A 21,514-nucleotide genomic window follows, 5' to 3' on the forward strand; every position below is an offset into this window, starting at 1 on the left:
GTTTTTTAATTTTTCTTTTTTCATCATTTCAACCATTTCCACCCAACCTGTAAATGTATAAACAAGCCAATATTTTATAAAATTGTTGCTGAACAAACATTTACAAAAAAAACTACTATTAAAAAAAAACTAAAAAACTAAGATTTTAAGAGGGCCAAAAAGAACTAAAATTTTAATTTGTAGTTAATCAACTTTAATGCATAAATTATTTGTGTTCGGTCAGCTCACATAGTGGATAACAATTCCTGACATCTTTGCTTTTGCCAATTGCTTGAGTTTGTTTTCAACGAATTTTTTTAATTCAATTTATTTACTATAGAGGTTAATTATTTAGGGGAACATGGTCTAAATCGGACCTAGTAATTTTTTTGCCATATCTTTTCAGCACGATGAACTGCATGAAAAGTTTCATGTTTTCACGAAAGCCTGATTCAGTGCGCACACTTTTCACTCAGAGAGGTTCAAGCTTTGAGGTTCTTCGACTAATTGTACGCACTAACTCGTCGGAATACTAAACTAACTGTGTAATAATCAGATCAATCCGTTCTCAAGTTATTTCGTGACATACAAACACCATTCAATTTTTATTTATATAGATTTTAATTTGATTCTTGGTAAAATCAAACCACTTATCTTAGTTTGAATCAACCTACATTCTTGTTTGTTTCAAGAACTGACAAACTCAACAACAAATTTGTTGGTTGTTTCGACCTTGGGTTTGTTTAATTTATCTAAAAATTCGTGAAATGAACAGCATGATAATATTGTAATTTTGTTTGTGAAAATTTCAAATCAAAATTTTGTTTGAAATCAATTAATATTTGATTAATATTCGTAGCAACTTCGAATTGTATAGTCATCATTTCTTATGCTTAGTAGATTCTACTATAAATCTGCAATCTGCAAGCCAGAAAACGTATTGGTTTACACTATAGTTTTATTTTTACTATTTGGTCATAGTGCCGATTAAGATGTTTCACAACAAATCATCGACAAAACTATTATCATTGCTCAATGCTGAAAGCGTGACCAGGATATTTTCGTAATGGAAATTTCTTTGACTTTCCTAGGCATTGAGTATCATCGTACCTACCACACCTTCTCAGCTCAGTGTTCTATGAGCACTTCCACAGTTATTAACTGAGAGCTTTCTTTGCCAGAGTTGCCATTTTCACATTCGTATATCGTGTGGCAGGTACGATGATACTCTATGCCCAGGGAAGTTAAGGAAATTTCCATTGCGAAAAGATCCTGGACCGACCGGGAATCGAATCCAGACACCTTCAGCATGGCTTTGCTTTGTAGCAGCGGATTCTAACCACTCGACTAAGGAGTGCCCCTCTGTCACACCATATGTGAATGCAAAAATTGCAACTTTGGCAAAGAAAGCACTGGCAAGTTCGATTGGAACACTAAGCCAAGAAGAAGAAGAATATCATTCATTATTATGGTTGGAAGAATCCTAAAAAAATTGTGCAAATGATTGCGAAACATGTCTAGGGTATGACAATCAGCGGCGACAATAACAAAACCCATCAATACAAATCAGTCCTGACAATACAAAAAATTAAACTTCTTGCATACAGACAGTTAGACTATGGAAAAAAAATCGATGAAAGTAATATGCTAGCCTATCTGCATCTACTAGATAACCATAGGATGTCATCATCAATAATAAATTACGGTTGCGGCAAGCCCCTTTGTAGTTTGTGCTCACATACATATATCTAAAACGTCCACCTATAGACCACAAGGATATTAAGTATTGTGTCATTTGATTGTTATCATTTGGGGGGCTTTTACACAGATTGTTCTATTATTCTGGAGTCTATCGTAAGCTATTACTTTTTGTTGTCGAGGCATAATGCAATGCAATCGACATACTTTTGATCTGATCAATCAAGGTTATCGTCAAGGCCTTTTATGTAGGAGCTTATGTAGTATTTGTGCTCGAAAAAGTTTTCTTCCCTTATTCCCACCTGAATGCAAGCGCATGTGTGTAATAGAGAAATTGCTAATTTTTCAAAGCTCCTACAGGGAAGTAAAATACCTAAATTATAGACGGACAAAAATGTTGGAAAAAGTTTAGAACAACAATTTTGCTGCTTTCATTTTAGGTAATTTACCCATTATTTCAATTTCCGCAGAGGCTAAGAAAAAAAAAATCATGTTCAAAGAATGACCACCTTGATATTTTCTCGAAGAATGGCCTCTGATGTTCTCTTGGTATAACTCGGGACGTAACTTTTGAAAAAATCATCTGACATTGAAATGTTCAACTGGTATGAAAAAGAGCTTGAATTTTTTATCTTCATATTGGAAATATGGCGTTTAAAAACAAAAACTTTTATAATTGGTATAAAAATAACAAATATGTTTACAAAAAATGAATTCGATTCCTTAGAATTACTTCAGAATTTGCTAAATGAAATCGTTGAACCAGATATTTGTTAACTATTTTTTTCATGGATTGCTCCAGTAGTTAGATTTTCCAAAGAATCCTACAGAAGTTTATCCCAGAAAAGCCAGGAAGGTTCATTCCAGAGTTTTTGCAGGATTTTGTTCAGGTGTTTTTCCTAGAAGATCTACAAAAATTCAGACGCCAGTTTCTCCATTTATCCTTCCTGGCATTTTAGAATGAATTCCTACAATGATTCATTCACATTTATCAAGGAACTGCTGTAGTTCATTCAAGGTTTAATCCTGCATTTTTTCCAAACAATTTCTCGAGTAATATCTCAAGTAAAATCTTGGATATTTCAAAAAGTATTAAGGCGAAGTAGGCCGTCATTGAAATTTGTATGCGTCGTTAATGATTGTTGCTAATTCATCTCACGAACTCGAATCGAAGAAAATCAGTTGGTTTTGCACTGACACAGCTGAAAAAGTATCAGCATACTTTATGCATGTTAGCGCGTACAGTGATACTTTTTCAAGTCCATATAAACTATCGAGACTGAGTTTTATCGCTTAGAAATGCAAGCTGAAAAGTCATCATTGCTGCCAAAACGACGGGCTAGATTTCACACAGATTCACAGATAATATTTCTCCATTTTTTCCAATAATTCCTTTGATCCCTCCCACACATTATTTTTTTTTTTTTCAGGTAACCCATGTGATAATTTTTTAGAGAATTCCTGTAGGATAGCAATTTGCAATTTGTTTCGGAAATCCTCCAAGATTTCCTCGAGAGTTTAGAAGGTCTTACATACAACCTAGTGGGAGTTAATCAAGGGTTACTCTAGAACTCAATCAGGTTTCATCAGATGTTACTTAATTTCTGAAAAACACTACAGTTGTGTTCGAAGGATTGTCCTACCGATGATTCAACACAAAGTGATATCATACTTCGTGTTGAGTCATGGGTAGGACAATCCGTTGACTGTCCTACCCAAATATTTTTGTAGGTAGGACATGTCGCACGTCCTACGCACTTCCCGCGCCACTGGATTGAATGTGTACTCACAGACAGTGGCGCGGAAAGTGGGTAAGACAGGTAGGGCATGTCCTACGCACAAAAAATACCTGAGTAGGACAGTCAAAAGATTGTCCTACCCATGATTCAACACGTAGTGACAACTTTCCTGCAGAACTTCTGCAGCCAGATGTAGATGCTCTTGGATAAATTGTCTTCAGCTTTCTTGGAAGATTTTTTTATATATTACTGGAACATGCGATTCCTGAAAAATCGTTGGAACACTTCATGGATTTATCCAAATCCGGTAGCATCGTGTACGCATCTCAAACAAAGCCCGCTTGTTATACACAGCTCGAACGTAGTGCTGCTGGCAATGGCTGATGATGCTTTTGATTTCTGGGATAATCTGTTGACAACTTTAAACAAGCCTATTTCTCAGCCTAGTGGTCCTATAAGCAGCTTGCTTTGCCTATTGACCATTTTTGCATGGCAGAATTCGAACCCATGACCTTCAGCTTGATCTTGCTGAATAGCTTCGCGTTTACCGCTACGACTAGCTGGGCTCCTAAAACACAGGATATATTTGTAAAAAAAATCTGAAAGAATTCTTGTCGGAATCGCTAACAAGGCTTGCAGAATTGTTGAAGAAATTCCATATTTGTTATTTATAATTTAATATAATATAATATATATTATTTATAATATTTGTTTCTAAACGTTGAACTACCAAAAACTTTAGCTTGATAAGTAATTTTATAATTAACGCGGATGTTTCTAGCTTCAGTGATATCCAATGCTGTGAATCGCAAGTCAAATTGAGTTGATATCAGTTTTAAACATATCTTCCAATGATCTTTCAGTTGCACTAATGATACAGCACGATTTTTTCTGTTAAACTAGGCAAAAACGCACAAAAACTTTTCAGGATCTTTTCTTAATGCCTACTTTCAAAAAAAGGACTGACTTGCGAATCATAACTTTACAGAAATTATTAGTTTTTTTCCTGTGAGCTCTGTTAAGCTACCTCGGGAATCTTTCTTTCAGTATTCCGAGAAGAATAAAACAATACTAAAGAGCAATTCTTGCTGAAACCAGGCCGCCATCGGCACCCATCGTTAGGATTCAAATTTTATGTCACTGACCGCTAGTTTTCGATAAAACTTAAGGGTGGTCCTTTCTGTTTTCTCAAATTGGTGGACCCCTCGTACGCCAGCTAGCTGAACAGTTTGCGAAAAAGCCCATTTTTTGATAAATCTTGGGTATTTCTTCACGGGATATGTCTCATATTTCGCTTGGAACACATAGCAAACTTAGTGGCATCGTATTTCATTTAAACTTGAAAAAATGTTGGCGGCCATTTTGAATTTGGTCGCCATCTTGAATTTTGTTAGAAAAATCGAATTTTCACCATTAGCGCACCGCTAGTTTTGAATTCTGAGATCACCATCAGAAAGCTGAGGAAAAATTGCGTAAGATAGGCTACAGAAACTAGGTGAGCAATGGTATTTACCCTATCAAATGAACGATTTTCTAAATTATGTTATACGATTTTGACGTATATGGCGAGTGCAATCAATACAAACAACATTTTTTGTACAACAAAGAAAAAAGTTTTCAACCTTTGGTGTTTTATTCGAGTCGAGTAAAGAATAAGAATATTATTTTTAGTGATAAAATCTGGCGGCCATCTTGGATTTTGACGCCATCTTGATTTTAGGCTGTAGAATTATTTTTCACCTTGATAGCACTCAGCATGTCGAATTTAGAGGCTACCAATAAAAAATGGTCACGTATACTCTTCTTCTTATCATTCTTCATTTTACTGACGTTACGTCACCACTGGAACCGAGCCTGATACTCAGCTTTATTAGTTATAAATCCAGGTTATTAAACAGGAGTTTTCTTTTTTAATGCGATTTCTGATAACAGAATAATTCTCGACATATCTTTGAATTCAGTAATAATGAATAAATAAATTCAATAAATGAAAACCGTCAAATAACATTGATTGTATTAAACAAACATTTTTTACCATATGCATTGTTGTTCATTGTATGAAGTTTATAGATTACGTGTCGGGACATTAGTAAGCCTTGTGGTAATATCTGTAGTTCTAACGTAAAACATTGACAAAAGTGCATTAATTTATAATGAAAGTCTTAAATTTTGAAGCAAAAAATATCCTTGATTTTCGAAGTCATAAAGTATCGTTTTTAGTACCGCCCAATAAGCATGTGAAAAATTGCAAAATTGAATGATGAGAAGCAGGTTTTGTTCTAATGTGGACGTAATGCCGAAAGGCAGGTGTATAATTTCGAGGTTAGAAAAACTGGCGGCCATCTTGGCTTTCGACGCCATCTTTTTGGTTTTTAGCAGTTGCCTTCAGAGCGCCGGAGTGCGCCAAGCACGCCAAACGTGCTATAATATTTACTAGCATGCCATAAAATCTGAAATTACGGAAAATCATTCTCAGCAAGCATTGAGATATGTATTTTTTTTCTTGTTTGTCTCTCGTTCTACAAAGTTGAGGGAATTCTTAGAGGACGATGGTGCATATTCCGGGATACGTTTTACATTCTTGCGGGGGAAACTTACGAGAAAGGCAAGTCATGTATATGTAAGACTTCAATAGGAAGATTTAGGAAATGGCCCACATAAATTACTCTTGGTCTCAAACCCTTTCCTCCCCCGGAACCACCTCACGGTATTTATTCGGGGAGAATTTTATGTTTAACAGGTCGAGTAAGAAAAGGCATCCAGTATTTTTTCCCCAGATTTTCCTACATTTCTTCATTTTTACCCATTTCTCGCGGAATTTGCTTTGAACTGATGACAAGGCCACAGGCGTTTTTTGTATTTATATTTAATGTAAGTTTACATTCAATATCAATTTAGTATAGGGCACGACCAAAACCGATTCCATCCCAGTTCTATGAGTTCAGCTGATTAAATGTCACTTTAAAGGCCCGAAGACAATGACATTGGAATGACAACGCAAGTGGAACCGGTTCACCAGAATGAATAACGCCATCTCGACTGAGCTGTCAACATATGAAAGTGAGCCTTAAGTCCCAAACGCAATGATAGAGGAACCGATTCGCAAGCATGACACATGCTTGCCGGTCGACTCAGTGTTGGTTAACTTTCATTCGTTGATATTTAGCTCAGTCGAGATGGTGTGATTCATGCTGGCGAACCGGTACCGCTTTCCGTTGCCGTTCCGCTATCATTGCGTTTGTGGCTTAAGTCACTAAGTCGACATGCATGTTAAAGCTTCATTCTGAAATAAGAAAAAAGTTATAAAAATAATAATAAAAAAGATTGTATAAGAAGGTCCTTCTCAAGCCGAATCCACTTGTCAAAATTTTTCGTGTATGAAAAACAACTCAGAAAACTCAATGATTGCTGAGATGAGAATTTCAGTTCAATGTGATTTTTATAGCAACCCACTTTACAGAGCTGTGCCAGTCAGTGCGCCGAAATGTGCCGTAGCTGCGCAAGGCACACTGCGTAGAGTGACCACCCCCTTGGCAGTTGCATGATTTTTTACCATCTCAGCGCTCATCATGTTGAATTATAAAGCCTCCGTTAAAAAAAACTATCAGATTCTATCTTTTTTATCTTATCTCAGCTGTTCATTTGATTGTTCATTTGTATCATTGGTTTTAGACCAAATAAATGAAAGAAATATTTTACAACTCGAAGATATGCAGAAGAATCATTCAGGTAGCAAATAAGCGTTAAAAAAATCCTATTGGATATTTTTTTTAAACTAGTTAAGCTGAAGGGCTGGCTCTGTTCCAGTAGGGACGTAATGTGAGGAAAAAGAAGAACAAGAAGAAGAATAAGTGTAACAGTAGCATTGAAATACAACATGTTGAGTGCTAACAAGGTGAAAACTCATTCTACTACTTAAAACCAAGATGGCGTCAAAATCCAAGATGGCCGCCAGATTTTTTCACTCAAATTAATACTCATATTCTTCATCTGTCTCAAATAATACACCAACGATTGAAAACTTGTTTCTTTGTTGTACAAAAAATTATGTCTATTGATTGCACTCGCCATATACGTCAAAATAGTAGAACATGATTTAGAAAATCGTTCATATCATAGGGTAAATACCTTTGCTCACCTAGTTTTTGTAGCCTATCTTACGCAATTTTTCCTCAGCTTTCTGATGGTGATCTCAGAATTCAAAACTAGCGGTGCGCTAATGGTGAAAAATCGATTTTTCTAACAAAATTCAAGATAAAGGCCAAATTCAAAATGGCCGCCAAAATTTTTTCAAGTTTAAATGAAAGCTATATCCTTTCTCTATACGATGCCACTAAGTTTGCTATGTGTTCCAAGCGAAATATGAGACATAACCCGTGAAGAAATACCCAAGATTTATAAAAAAAATGGGCTTTTTCGCAAACTGTTCAGCTAGCTGGCGTACGAGGGGTCCACCAATTTGAGAAAACAGAAAGGACCACCCTTAAGTTTTATCGAAAACTAGCGATCAGTGACATAAAATTTGAATTCTAACGATGGGTGCCGATGGCGGCCTGGTTTCAGCGAGAATTGCTCAAAATAAAAAGACAGATTCACAACATTTCGATCTTTTACAAAGAAAATTTTAGAACAATATCACTAGCCGAAAAGTTTCGCAGTTTGTTCTAGTTTTTGTCAAATCTATCTGAGTGAACTGGTTCGCACCTGTGATCACAAGGATATGGACAAAGCACTTTTCTAGGTTTTTTTTTTTCAGAGGTTGACTTTTTCACGGGAAATATCTCAATATTTTTGTCTAGCCCGTGAATTTGTCTTCAAAGAAGACAATCAAAACTATTTTTTTTTGTATTTCATTTTGAATCTTCGCTAGGCAATGGCACCGTTTGTTCCCCGCAATGTCTGTCAAACAATCCATTTAGCGATTTAGCATGTCGAGTAATATCTACTAGGTACGTTTATTTTGGAGCATTCTCCCCTACCCCCGGAAAGTAGGATAAAACAGATACAAAAATCATCTGGTTTCTACTGTTGTTGTTATGATGGAATGGTGGTCTTCCGCGCCTACTCTCAGAGTCGGTAGCTACTTACACACGTGTGCCTCACGCCCGGTTCGCTGAGTTGCACCAAGTTGGCTATGGAAACTTGTTCTCATTCGCGATCTACGCTTTCGGCGCGTCGGTCCAGTTTTTGCTGTAAAAGCTCCGCATATTCACGCGAGTTAACTCATTCGGAAGTGTTCGAACGGTGTTATTTTCCAGTGCATTTGTGAGCCACAGGTGTTCGATAGTGACGGCGACACGTTTGTTTGGTGATAATTCGTTTTCTGTGGAGCTACACCAGGGAACGAGAAGACATTTTTCATCTGTGGGGCGTACCATTGTGTAAATATCCTAGCATTACTCATGAGACTAGTTTTACTGAAAAGAGGAATTTAAATTATCTACTCTGTGCAAGTAATCGACGATTCATCTAGATGAGTAGGGCTCGACTGGCAAAGTGACCTTGATACGCGCGAAATGATTCACGGCATGTCGTCAACTACATACGTCACGGTGTTCCTCAGACCGCTATTGTCAGAAACAAAAGCTCGATAAAATCTGTGAAATTCGTTTTCTATGGTTAAGCTGCATGTCTGGGAAAAATAAAAAAATCGAAGTCCCATTTTGAAGTTACGCCTTTTTGAAGGTATAAGTCCACAAATTCAATGGGAGTCAATGTACGCTCAAAAAATAATTCCAGAAAATGTGAACTGTCAAAAATACATAGTGAACTACCGCCACGTTCTCATGAACGTTCTCGGAACCAGCTAGATCATGTTTAGGTGAATGTGTTGACCTAAACATGATCTAGCTCACGGTGTATTTTTGATTGTTCTCGAGTTCATGACAGCTGTCCACGAATGCGATAACTGATTTTTTTTTCGTGTGATACATAAACGGATTTTCATTTAACGTGCTTTTCAGAAGAAATACATCTTCAAAACTTGATTCATAGTTGGTTTGCCTTGTTTTATGTAACCTTTAGGTAAAGTTTTGAATCGAAATATCAACAAAACTTGAAGTTACACTAATTTTAAATAGATTACAGAGGTATTCTAAAACAGTTAATAAGGTTGAAATTAAATGAACTGCTATCAGATGTCATAGAAGTTTTTCAAATTTACTGATTTTTAAAAAGCTCAAGTGCTTTACAACATTACGGAGCCAGTTTTATCATGTAACTAATCATTTGTCATCATGCAACTAGCACAATGTTCTGGATACAGTCTAACCTCTATGAGTTGATAATAGAGTTATAAAACAGAACAGTCTTTGGAAAGCTGTTCGAAGGGACATCATATTAACCATGTTTTTTTTTTGTTTTTCAATATCGATGTAATCAAATTACTAAAACTAGACGAAAATTGCCATCGCTTGCATCTGGGCATCCGATTTCATCAATTTTTCAATTATCAATTATGCATTTGAATATGGTCAAAATTTTGCCTATCCTCTGTATCATAACCCATTAACGCCCGAATTATTTCACATTTATTGTGATTTGTGTTTCTGATAATTACACCTCAAGAAGAGCGTAACTATAAAGTTTGTCGATCTTAAATTTAAAACTTCCCTTAGAGGTTGAAGATCACCAGGAAAAAAATATTTTTGACCAAATTTCTTCTGATGATCACGATATTTTATTTTCCCCAGACATGCAGCTTAGCATTGAAATCGATTGGTGAGCACAGATTTGATGGAGTTTTTTTCCTGATAACAGCGGTCTAAAGAGCACCGTGACGCCATTTCTATGCATCATTCCTCTGCAAGAGTGTATCTGTTTCGAATAGAAACTTTTATTTCCCATTTTAAGATTTCTTGAGTCAATCGAGCTGCTCACGCCACGTCGATGCACGAACCCTGATGACTATGTATCGCAAATTTGTGATGTTTCGAACTTCTTTATTGAGCATAGTGGCCATAAACTACAAATCAGATTATCGATCCTAACCGGAACGACTTTGATTTTGATCGGTTAATTAAACAAAACAATGAGTTCAGAGGGTTCTCGAGTGCGTTGTCGTTTGCAAGGTTTTCTTCGGCGTGTAAGATCGAAACCTATAGCTACCCAGCAGCGATTCGGTCCGCTTGATGGAGCAAAATTTATTTCGCGCTTGGCCGACTTTACCTTTTGTGTTCTTATTGCCTACTAGCGCTACTGAATCATCTGCGTAGATTCACTGACGAAGGAAGTGTTCCAGGCAAAGATTTTATTGTGTTTGTATAATAAACAGTTCACGGCACCAAAACAAGGTTGGCCAAGATTGTTTTATGTAGAAGTTGAAATATTGCTTAACCGTGGTTCAGTACCCCCTTAGGCTCTTTCTATTGATTATATGTTATATGTTAATCGAGGACTATATTTTACTGTTCACTATAAACCTTTACGTCAAGCATGATCCTAATTTGGTAAAACTAAATTAATCTATTATTAAAATTTTATTAACAGCATATTATATTTCATTTGCCGTAGCACTGCAGAATTTTTACTAGTGAATTGAGTTTGCCTCCTTACAAGATAAACGTTGTCTAATGAAATTATTAAAACTCAACCTGCACTATTTATTTATCAACAAGTGAATTGAATTCGCCTGCTTATAGAATAAACGTTTTCTAATGACGTTTTCTAAACTTAATATATGTTAGCCTCAATATATAAAGCACATATCAAAGAAAGTGTAACATAACTAAAATAGAATCAATTCAAAATTTGCTTTTGCTGAAATATAATTAAAAACAATTTGAAATCAAATGAAAATAACAAATTTGTTTATAATTCAGGTAGATGACAGATGACACGCAGGCTTTGTCCTTTGGCGGAGAGGCTGTGAATTTGATTTCAAACTGTCATCCGCAAACAAAGATTATTGACACCCCTAAGGTAACTCAGATAAGCCAGATGTGAAAATATTGTACAATGGTGTTCTCAGATCGCTGCCTTAAGGAATATTAGTTTTTATAGGAAGTTGTCAATAAATATCTGCTGGTTCGGTAGACGAGTCGGGAGTTTAATCTGGCACATCAAGAAGATCATGTATAGAGTATTCATAACTGCTGTTTTCTCCTTTAGACAAATGGCTGGATATTACATAAATCTGAACAGTTAGTTTACAACAATTGAATTTTAGCCGATTTGAAAGTTACTTTAATGACATCTGTGAACGATGTTAATAATCCATGTCGATGAGAAAATGTTGTTACATATTTTTACGTAACTTTTAGACATAAATTTAAAATGCCAGCTTACGATCTCATGTGAAACATTTTTGAAAAGGTTTCTGATAAGAATCCAGGAATAAATCTTATCAGAATGCTGGAAAGATTTGGATACAAATCCTGGAAGGATCCTTTTGTGAATATTTATCTTGGAAGGTTTCTGATTAGAATCCCGGAAGTATTCTGAAGAAAAAATTGAAAAGTTTCGGTGAGAATCATGAAAAAGATTCGTATGAGCATCCGGTAGAGATTCCGATGAGTATCCTGGAAACATTCTGATGAGAATCCTGGAACGATTCTGATGAGATTCCAGTAATGATTGTGATGAAAATTTGGCATCGATGCTAATGAAATCCTGATCTCTGATGAGAATCTGTAGAGGATTCTGATGAAAATCCTGAGAGTATTCTGATAAGAATTATGCGAGAATTCTGATGTGAATCGTAAAAAAGTTTTGAACAAAATTCTGAGAGAATTTTGATGAAACTCCTGCGAGCAATCTGTTACAAATCCTGCGATGATTCTAATGAATTCTGATTAAAGTCATGAATATATCATAAATAATCATAAATATGAATAGAGCAATTCTCGCTGAAACCAGGCCGCCATCGGCACCCATCGTTAGAATTCCAAATTTTTCGATAAAACTTAAGTTTTATCAACCAATAAAATACCAATAAAAAAAGGTTACGTATACTCTTCTTTATATTATTCTTCATTTTCCTGACGTTACGTCCCTACTGGAACCGAGCCTGATACTCAGCTTAGTTATAAATCCAGGTTATTAGACAGGAATTGTCTTTTAAAATGCGATTTCTGACAACAGAATAATTCTACGACATATCTTTGAATTCAGTAATAATGAATAAATAAATTCAATAAATGAAAACCGGCCAAAAACATTGATTGTATTAAACAAACATTAAATGAAGTTTATAGATTGGGCAACGGGACATTAGTAAGTTTTGTTGTACTGTCTGTAGTTTTAACGTAAAACATTGACAAAAGTGCATTAATTTAGAATGGAAATCTTACATTTTAAAGCAAAAAAACATCCTTGATTTTCTGAACCATAAAGTATTGTTTTTACTACATGCATGTGAAAAATAGCGAAATTGAAAGATGGGAAGCAGGATTTGTTCTAATGTGGACGTAATGCCGAAACGCAGGTGAATTATTTCGAGGTTGGAAAATCTGGCGGCCATCTTGGATTTCGACGGTTTTTAGCAGTTATATGATGTTTTACCATCTCAGTGCTCATCATGTTGAATTATGAGGTCTCCGTTAAAAAATAGCAATCAGATTATATTTTTCTTATCTTATCTCAGCTGTTCAACTGATTGTTCATTTCTATCAATGGTTTAGACCAAATAATTGAAAAAATAATGCTATTTTTAAACTCAAAGATATGCAGAAGAATCAATCAGGTAGCAAACAAGCGTTAAAAATCATATTTGATAATTTGTTTTTAAAGCTAGTTAAGCTGAGGGGCTGGCTCTGTTCCAGTAGGGACGTAACGTCAGGAAAAATAAGAATAAGAAGAATAATAAGTGTAACGGTAGCATTAAAGTTCAACATGTTGAGTGCTAACAAGGTGAAAAATCATTCTACTACTTAAAACCAAGATGGCGTCAAAATCCAAGATGGCCGTCCGATTTTTTCTCTTAAAATAATATTCATATTCTTTACTCGACTTGATAAAACACCAAAGATTGAAAACTTGTTTCTTTGTAGTACAAAAAAGAGTTTTGTATTGATTGCATTCGCCATATGCATCAAAATCGTAAAACATGATTTAGAAAATCGTTCATTTGATAGGGTAAATACTAGTTTCTGTAGCCCATCTTACGCAATTTTTTCTCAGCTTTCTGATGGTGATCTCAGATTTCAAAACTAGCAGTGCGCTAATAGCGAAAAAACGATTTTTCTATCAAAATTCAAGATGGCGGCCAAATTCAAAATGGCCGCCAGAATTTTTTCGATTTAAAATGAAAGCTATATCCTTTCTCTATACGATGCCACTAAGTTTGCTTTGTGTTCCAAGCGAAATATGTGTCATATCACGTGACGAAATACCCAAGATTTATAAAAAAAATGTGCTTTTTCGCAAACTGTTCAGCTAGCTGGTGTACGAGGGGTCCACCAATTTGAGAAAACAGAAAGGACCACCCTTAAGTTTTATCAAAAACTAGCGATCAGTGACATGAAATTGGAATTCTAACGATGGGTGCCGATGGCGGCCTGGTTTCAGCGAGAATTGCTCAATACTGATGAGAATCTCGCGAAGAATCTTATGTGAATCCTGAGAGGATACTGATGAGAATTATGTGAGGATTGTGAGAGGATCCCAACAAACATTCACTCAATAAAAGTAAAGTAAAGTTACATGTTGAATACCGTAAAGCGGGGTAACTTCGATTTTTTTTTTCGTAGAAAACTTGAATATTTAGGCATGCTGTTTCAAAGGATTATAATTTATATTTTTTAAACAAGTACTGGTATCCTAGCTATCGATTGCAGTTGATAGATTGCCGAAATTCTGAATGGATATATAATTTTTCATATAATCGTCGGTTTCTGTTTTGGGGTAACTTCGATAATAAAATTGAATCAATTACGGAACATTTATAGGGCGTTGCATACCTCTAGGCGTTGAACGCTATATGAAAATTTCTGACTTAGATTACAAAAATAGTTTGTAAAAATGATTTTCGCTAAGAGATTTGAGAGCGACTAATGGCGCTTAAGCCTAGGCTCTATAGCCAGGACACATGGAGGAAATAACTCTGCCCCATCTCAGGAAGTGGACCACAAACAACAATGGAGTGCGCATCAACATTATTAGCTTCGCCACTCCCAACGCTTTTGCCGATCTATCAATATGGAACGGTTGGTACAGTTGTCCCCGTTTCTTCCTCCACAGAATTCGAAAATTTTTCGTTTATCATGTTAATCATTCGCGAATAACCTGAGCGCCGTTAATTTTCGAATTACCTCCAAACCCCAAGTCTGCACAGTGGGCCTGGCCATTTTAATGTTTGTATCAAATCATTGATATGCTACAAATATTAATGTTGACAAGAAAATACTGAAAGAAATTTCGGTATTTCCAGGATGCTTTTCAATATTGGCTGTGCAAGCACTTAGATTAGATTAGATTAGATGATTTTCGCTAAGAGATTTGAGACCGAATTCATGTTCTACTACAACTGGGCTGTCAAGGATAAGTGACGAACTCATTATGTCTCCATCAATTAGTGATCGTAGAACAGATTGTTTGCGGGCGTTTCAAAAACACTAAAATCTTTTTTTAAAATTTACATTTAAATCCTCAAATGTACTTAATTTCAAAGAAAATAGCTTTGACATGAAGTGTCATACTAATACTCTTTACTTTTGCATTCGTTTTGCTCAACTGATTAACAAAAACTTTATTATTTCGTTAAGTATGTCGTGGGTCTCTCAAAGTTACCCAGTTTTACGGTACCAACTTTATTTGTCAGCTTAAAAACGTTTTACTAGCATTTAATTCAGCTTTTATTTGGCTGGCGTAAAATAATTGAAAACAATAAAAAAAATCACATCTCTAGGCACTTTTAAATGAAGTGTACACAATTACTAGATTCGAACTCAACACCTTCCAATCGTCCGCGGTATGCCTTGCCATCTTCACCATCCTAGAATAAATTAATAGATCGTCCAGTGCAAAATATAAACCTTTCATAGCTGAATATTGATCATGTTTGACCTGGGGGGTGCGAAATGGATATCAACAAGCAGCCAGGCTGCTGTCAAGCTAAAATTTTCATCAAAATAATCCGAGTATGCCTAGGAGTGTGGGGCCATTACTTTTCTCACGCTAAAAATTGGTATACATTTTATGTGACACAAAAACTATCAACCGTTGAAAAAACGTTTACATGGTCTTATTGATGCGTTAATTTTTCAGCATATTTGTATATTATATTTTTAACTAACATACGGTAAGAAACAATCTTTTCAGCTGATTTATTGGACTAATCGCTTGCAGAAAAATTTTGACAGGAGTGGTTCCACTCAAAATTCGTTTTCATGAATTAAATTGTAAATGTTTAAGTCAATATTTCACAAATCAGCACCCTCTTATTCAAATTTTAAGTGATTTACACGGAATAAATCCTACTAGTAAAATGTTAAACTCATTTAATCATTGTTCTACCGAAAACATATTACCTGGTTTTCCAAATACATTTTATAATTGTGATATTAATGTATATTCTTTTCAGACCTTCGTTGATAAATCTTAACATTGGGAATTAAATCAAATACCAAGACATTTGTGTGTTCGATATACCAAATTATGGTTTGAATGAAAATTTTGTGGCTTTAATCAAAAATGTATTTATTACACAGATGGATCATTAATTCAAAATAGTGCAGATTTTTTGAGTTTGTAATATTGATGTAGTCCATTTTTTACAAATTGAAATCTCCTTGTTCTATGTTTGTAGCCGAATTGATAACATTGTACTTCACATGTAAAATAAAAAAGGATCATCCTCCAAATATGTTTGTTATTTGAACTGATAGTTTGAGTTGTAATAATTCCATTGAATCATCAAAATTTAATTTTAAAACCCATTATTGAATTTTATTAATACGAAAATTGTTATACGTTTTGCATTCTCAGGGGTTTTTAATTAAATTTGTTTGGGTTCCAGCCCATAGTCATATATTTGGTAACGAACAAGCGGATTATTTAGCTAAAATAGGAGCTACTCGTCCAATTATTTATGAACGAAATGTTTTTCATTCGGAATATTATGCTAAAATCAAAATAAATGCTTTGGATTCTTGGCAAATTGATTGGGATAAAGGTCGATGGTGTCATTCCATTTTTCCAATTGTGGATGAAAGTACCTGGTTTGAAAAACTGTCTGTCGGAAGAAATTTCATTTGCATGTTTTCAAGACTTATTTCTATTCATTATGTTCGTAATAGTCGTTTATATCGTATTAACATAATTGATTCATATATATGTGATTGTGGAGAATTTTGTTTAGATATCGATCACATAGTTTTTTATTGCAATAAATATATTTTGCCTAGGAAAAAAATAATAGAAAAATACAAAAATTTAGAAATAACAGTACCTATATCTGTTCGTGCTATTCTTGGTAGCAAATCACTTCCTATGTTAATTTTTTTTATTGTTTGATACTGCTTTGCTATTTTATCACTTTCGTTTCAGAAATCAAGAAAATAACCTTCCCTGCAATAATCCTCCCTTTTTTATTACTTCCTTCCCAAGAATTCGGCTCTGATATGGATCACTTCCGGTTGAGCCTTTAGTTTTAAGATTTATTTTTGTAACGTTATAAGAAAAGACAAAGAGGTTTTGTGCCCTTTTGAGAACGATTTCGAATTGATATCACTCAAAGGGGTTTTTCCCTCTTTCAAAATTTTTAGTTCAATAAAGTAAATTCCATACAAACTTTGAACGGCGGGCGCTGAAATATTGTTTCACCGATCGGGCTGAAATTTTGCAGTGTTATCATGGGACCTAGATGCTTAGCTTAGCTTAGCTTAGACTGACTACACATATCAATGGTTGCTATTCCGTGATTGACCAAAGTCAGTGAAAATGCACAAAGAATCAACTAGAAGTTCGGCTGGGATTGGCCATAATCTTCTTCAGTGTGCATAATTCAGTGCCTCTATTTATACATGGTCAATAACGGCGCCGGCCACGTCCTTGCAGTCAGGTGGGATTGGGGGAAGGAATGTTAGTGTGTAACCTTTGCTATTTGGAGACCGTGTTTGCCTCTGCATCTCCACAAAGGTTACTGGGAGGGATGTTTGTTAATGGGAAGGATCGTTGGGTCACAGGATTCACTTTGATAAGCGATTAGACCATGATAAATAATTATTTGTGAGATATAAACATGCTTATATGTAAATATAATATTTTCATTTGATATGAACAACATCTATGTAGAGAAAAAATATGCCGACACTTGATGTGACGAACGTTTCAAAGTTTGTTGAATAAAGTGAACCTTTTGGAAGTCTACACTTGAAGTGTCGAACCATTCAAAGTTTTTTTTAATTACAAAAATAAAGGTAAAAAGAAGAAAGTGTTTTGAAAAAAAAAATTAGACATAAATAATTTATGAATCAGAGTTTATGTCGACACTCACAGTGACGAACCATTCATATTTTTTTGAAAAATCATATTTACGTCTCACCGTTGTAACGATTAAGGGTGCAATCATACATATTTTATAGATTAGAAACAGTAGCATAAAACGAGCTCACCAATTGATCCGTCATCCTTGAGCAGCAACAATCCTCTTTGAACTTCACTCGTTTAATAGGCTATATAAAAGCACTCAGAGAAAATAGGCGTGCAACCCGTGAGGGAAAACAACTGACGACTGCTCGGGCTTTCTTGACGCACTGCCCAGGAGCAAGCGTCAACGTCGGAAGATCAAAAAGAACTAATCAAAAGCGGCACTTTTTCACTTTACTCGATCGACGCGCGACATGTTTGATCCTGCCCTCATCGCCGGCCCCCGCAAGAGCAAGCGTCAAGGTCGGAAGATCAAACACAACTCCATGCCATGGAATCGGAAGACCACACATTACAAACGCGAATCTCTTTTCGCACTCGCGCCACGCGGACCGAAAACAATTGGTCTTGATTCCATCGCTCGCCCTGCAAGAGCATGCTATGGAATCGAAAGACCACACACTACTAACGCAAACCTCTTTTCGCACTCGCGCCACGCGGACCGAAAACAATTGGTCTTGATTCCATCGCTCGCCCTGCAAGAGCATGCTATGGAATCGAAAGACCACACACTACAAACGCGAATCTCTTTTCGCACTCGCGCCACGCGGACCGAAAACAATTGGTCTTGATTCCATCGCTCGCCCTGCAAGAGCATGCTATGGAATCGAAAGACCACACACTACTTGTTATCATGGGACCTAGATGCAATCCAAAAAGTGGACTGGAGCGATAATCTAAATTTTGTCCCATAATACTGAGCATTTGGGAAACCGACATTGGTAGTTTGAGTTAAACATGACCTGCTAGGTGTCAATTGGGGATTGTTTTTATTATCGTACAAATTGGGCCGAAGGGTCTCAGATTTTCATGAAACTTTTTCCACAGGCAGGGCTCATGGATATATGAGTAAAAACAAATTGAGAAAAATTCAGGGTCGCCTATTTTTCCGGAAAACTCAGGTGGAAATTTTTTGTTTTCCCTTGACACTACTTACTTTGGAAAATCATAACTCATGAACGAAGCATCGCAGAAACAAAGTTTTTATATGAAAATTTAAGCAAATTTTCTCAAAAATCCAAAAAAAATATGAACTGGAAAAAGTTTTCCACAAAATTTTCCACCGTTGGGAAAATTCGTAAAGAAAAGCCGGAAAAACTATGCCCGAACTCGTGGAAAATTTTCAAAAAAATATTTTCGAGAAGGTAATTTTATATAAGCTTTAATCACTGAAATTTTTGGAATGCATTTTTTTTCGTTTTTGAGTTATGGCCAATTTTGTGAAAAATGTCCAGATGTGCCATATAAGACTTTTCTTTGAAAAATCATAACTCAAGAACGAAACATTGTAGAAAGAAAGTTTTTGTATGAAAATTTAAGCAAATTTTCTCAGAAATCCAAAAAAAAATATGAACTGGAAAAAGTTTTCTACAAAATTTTCCACCGTTAGGGAAATTCATAAAGAAAGTCTAGAAAATCTATGCCCGAACTCGCGGAAAATGTTTATCAAAATATATTTGAGAAAGAAACTTTATAAACTTCAATTCTAGTAACTTTTAGGATGTACTTTCTGTTTGTTCCTGAGTTATGGTCAATTTTGTGAAAAATGACCATATTAGCCTTTTCTTTGAAAACCCATATTTCAATCGAAGCATCAGAAAAACAAGGTTTTTTTTATCAAAGCAATTGCAAATTTTTTAAAAGATCTGAGAGAAACGATATGGGATTGGTTTTAATGAAGTATAAGTCGGATTGGATTATATTTTTCATGAAACATTACACCGTTAAGCAAAGCTGAAAAAACTGTTTCTTTTCCATTCCAAGTATTGAAAAATATTGTAGGATTGGATCTTATTGATCGCTCTTTTCAAATATACTTTGTTTGAAAGCTGGAATAGCTAATCGGGTTTTCATTTTTTTTTTCTTAAACAGTGAAAAATGTCCTGGGAAACTGATTCCATTTCAAAAATTTCATATTTTTGAGATAATTTGAATCCGGTTCGACAAGTCATGATTTTTTAACGAAAAGGCATGTATGGCAAATCTTTGCATTTTTTACAAAATTGACCATAGATCAGGATTTACAGAAAAGTACATCCTAAAAGTTACCAGAATTGAAGGTTATAAAGTTTCTTTCTTAAAAATAATTAATTAAAAAATTCCACGAGCTCGGGCATAGATTTTCCAGCTTTTCTTTATGAATTTCCCCAACGGTGGAAAATTTTGTGGAAAACTTTATCCAGTTCATATTTTTTTGGATTTCTGAGAAAATTTGCTTCAATTTTCATATAAAAACTTTCTTTCTACAATGTTTCGTTCTTGAGTTATGATTTTTCAAAGAAAAGTCTTATATGGCACATCTGGACATTTTTCACAAAATTGGCCATAACTCAAAAACGAAAAAAAAGCGCATTCCAAAAATTTCAGTGATTAAAGCTTATAAAATTACCTTCTCGAAAATATTTTTTTGAAAATTTTCCACGAGTTCGAGCATAGTTTTTCCGGCTTTTCTTTACGAAATTTGCTTAAATTTTCATATAAAAACTTTCTTTCTACAATGTTTCGTTCTTGACTTATGATTTTTCAAAGAAAAGTCTTATATGGCACATTTGGACATTTTTCACAAAATTGGCCATAACTCAAAAACGAAAAAAAAGTGCATTCCAAAAATTTCAGTGATTAAAGCTTATAAAATTACCTTCTCGAAAATATTTTTTTGAAAATTTTCCACGAGTTCGGGCATAGTTTTTCCGGCTTTTCTTTACGAATTTTCCCAACGGTGGAAAATTTTGTGGAAAACTTTTTCCAGTTCATATTTTTTTTGGATTTTTGAGAAAATTTGCTTAAATTTTCATATAAAAACTTTGTTTCTACAATGCTTCGTTCTTGAGTTATGATTTTTTAAAGTAAGTAGTGTCAAGGGAAAACAAAAAAATTCCACCTGAGTTTTCCGGAAAAATAGGCGACCCTGAATTTTTCTCAATTTTTTTTTATTCCTATATCCATGAGCCCTGCCTGTGGAAAAAGGTTCATGAAAATCTAAGACCCTTCGGCCCAAACCCGTACGGTAATAAAAAAAATCCCCATAGGCGTACTATGAAGTAAAGACATTGAAGTTGTTGTTAGACTCCACAAAACATACATCCTTCTGAAATATTATTGCGGAAAAGCGTCGAGAATGAGTTCCAGCTACAAAGGGGTCCATTACTAGCATGAAAACCCTACTTAAATTTACCATTTACAATGCTTTGAAAGATGAAACTAGGAGGTAGTAATCGGCCACAAAATGACCATCTCTTGTACCACATTCGGTCCCTCGTGAGATAACGCAGAACTAGAATTTCCCATTTCTTTGGGAACGGGAAATAAAATAGTAATTTCTCGGGCATTCCCGGAAAATTATCAAAAGCAGCAAATTCAATGCATAGTTTAGAAATTGTTCGTATGTAATTATATTGATAATCCGTAAGTTTGTGTGATAATTTCTCTTTTTTTTTTCTTCTAAGTAATTTATTATTTAAAAAATATCTTAGCTTCGTTTTAATTTTATAAAATTTAGAGTAAGTCCTCGC

The 21,514-nt window shown here is 35.1% G+C and overlaps 1 protein-coding gene across 2 annotated transcripts in view; it reads left to right on the forward strand.

Moving 5' to 3' along the window:
* The window catches only part of LOC5570663 (calcyphosin-like protein), a 51,196-nt gene that overhangs the window by 2,191 nt on the left and 27,491 nt on the right, over positions 1 to 21,514 (forward strand). Inside the window, exon 1 of one of the 2 annotated variants that reach the window (XM_001659205.2) lies at positions 8,552 to 8,797. The exons of the other annotated variant lie outside the window; for it this stretch is intronic. The gene's annotated coding sequence lies outside the window, so the exon portion shown is untranslated. Of the gene's footprint in view, positions 1 to 8,551; positions 8,798 to 21,514 lie in introns of those variants that run through there. 2 annotated transcript variants of the gene reach the window in all.

Source organism: Aedes aegypti, chromosome 2 (genome assembly GCF_002204515.2).
Source record: "Aedes aegypti strain LVP_AGWG chromosome 2, AaegL5.0 Primary Assembly, whole genome shotgun sequence".
Lineage (NCBI taxonomy): Eukaryota > Metazoa > Arthropoda > Insecta > Diptera > Culicidae > Aedes > Aedes aegypti.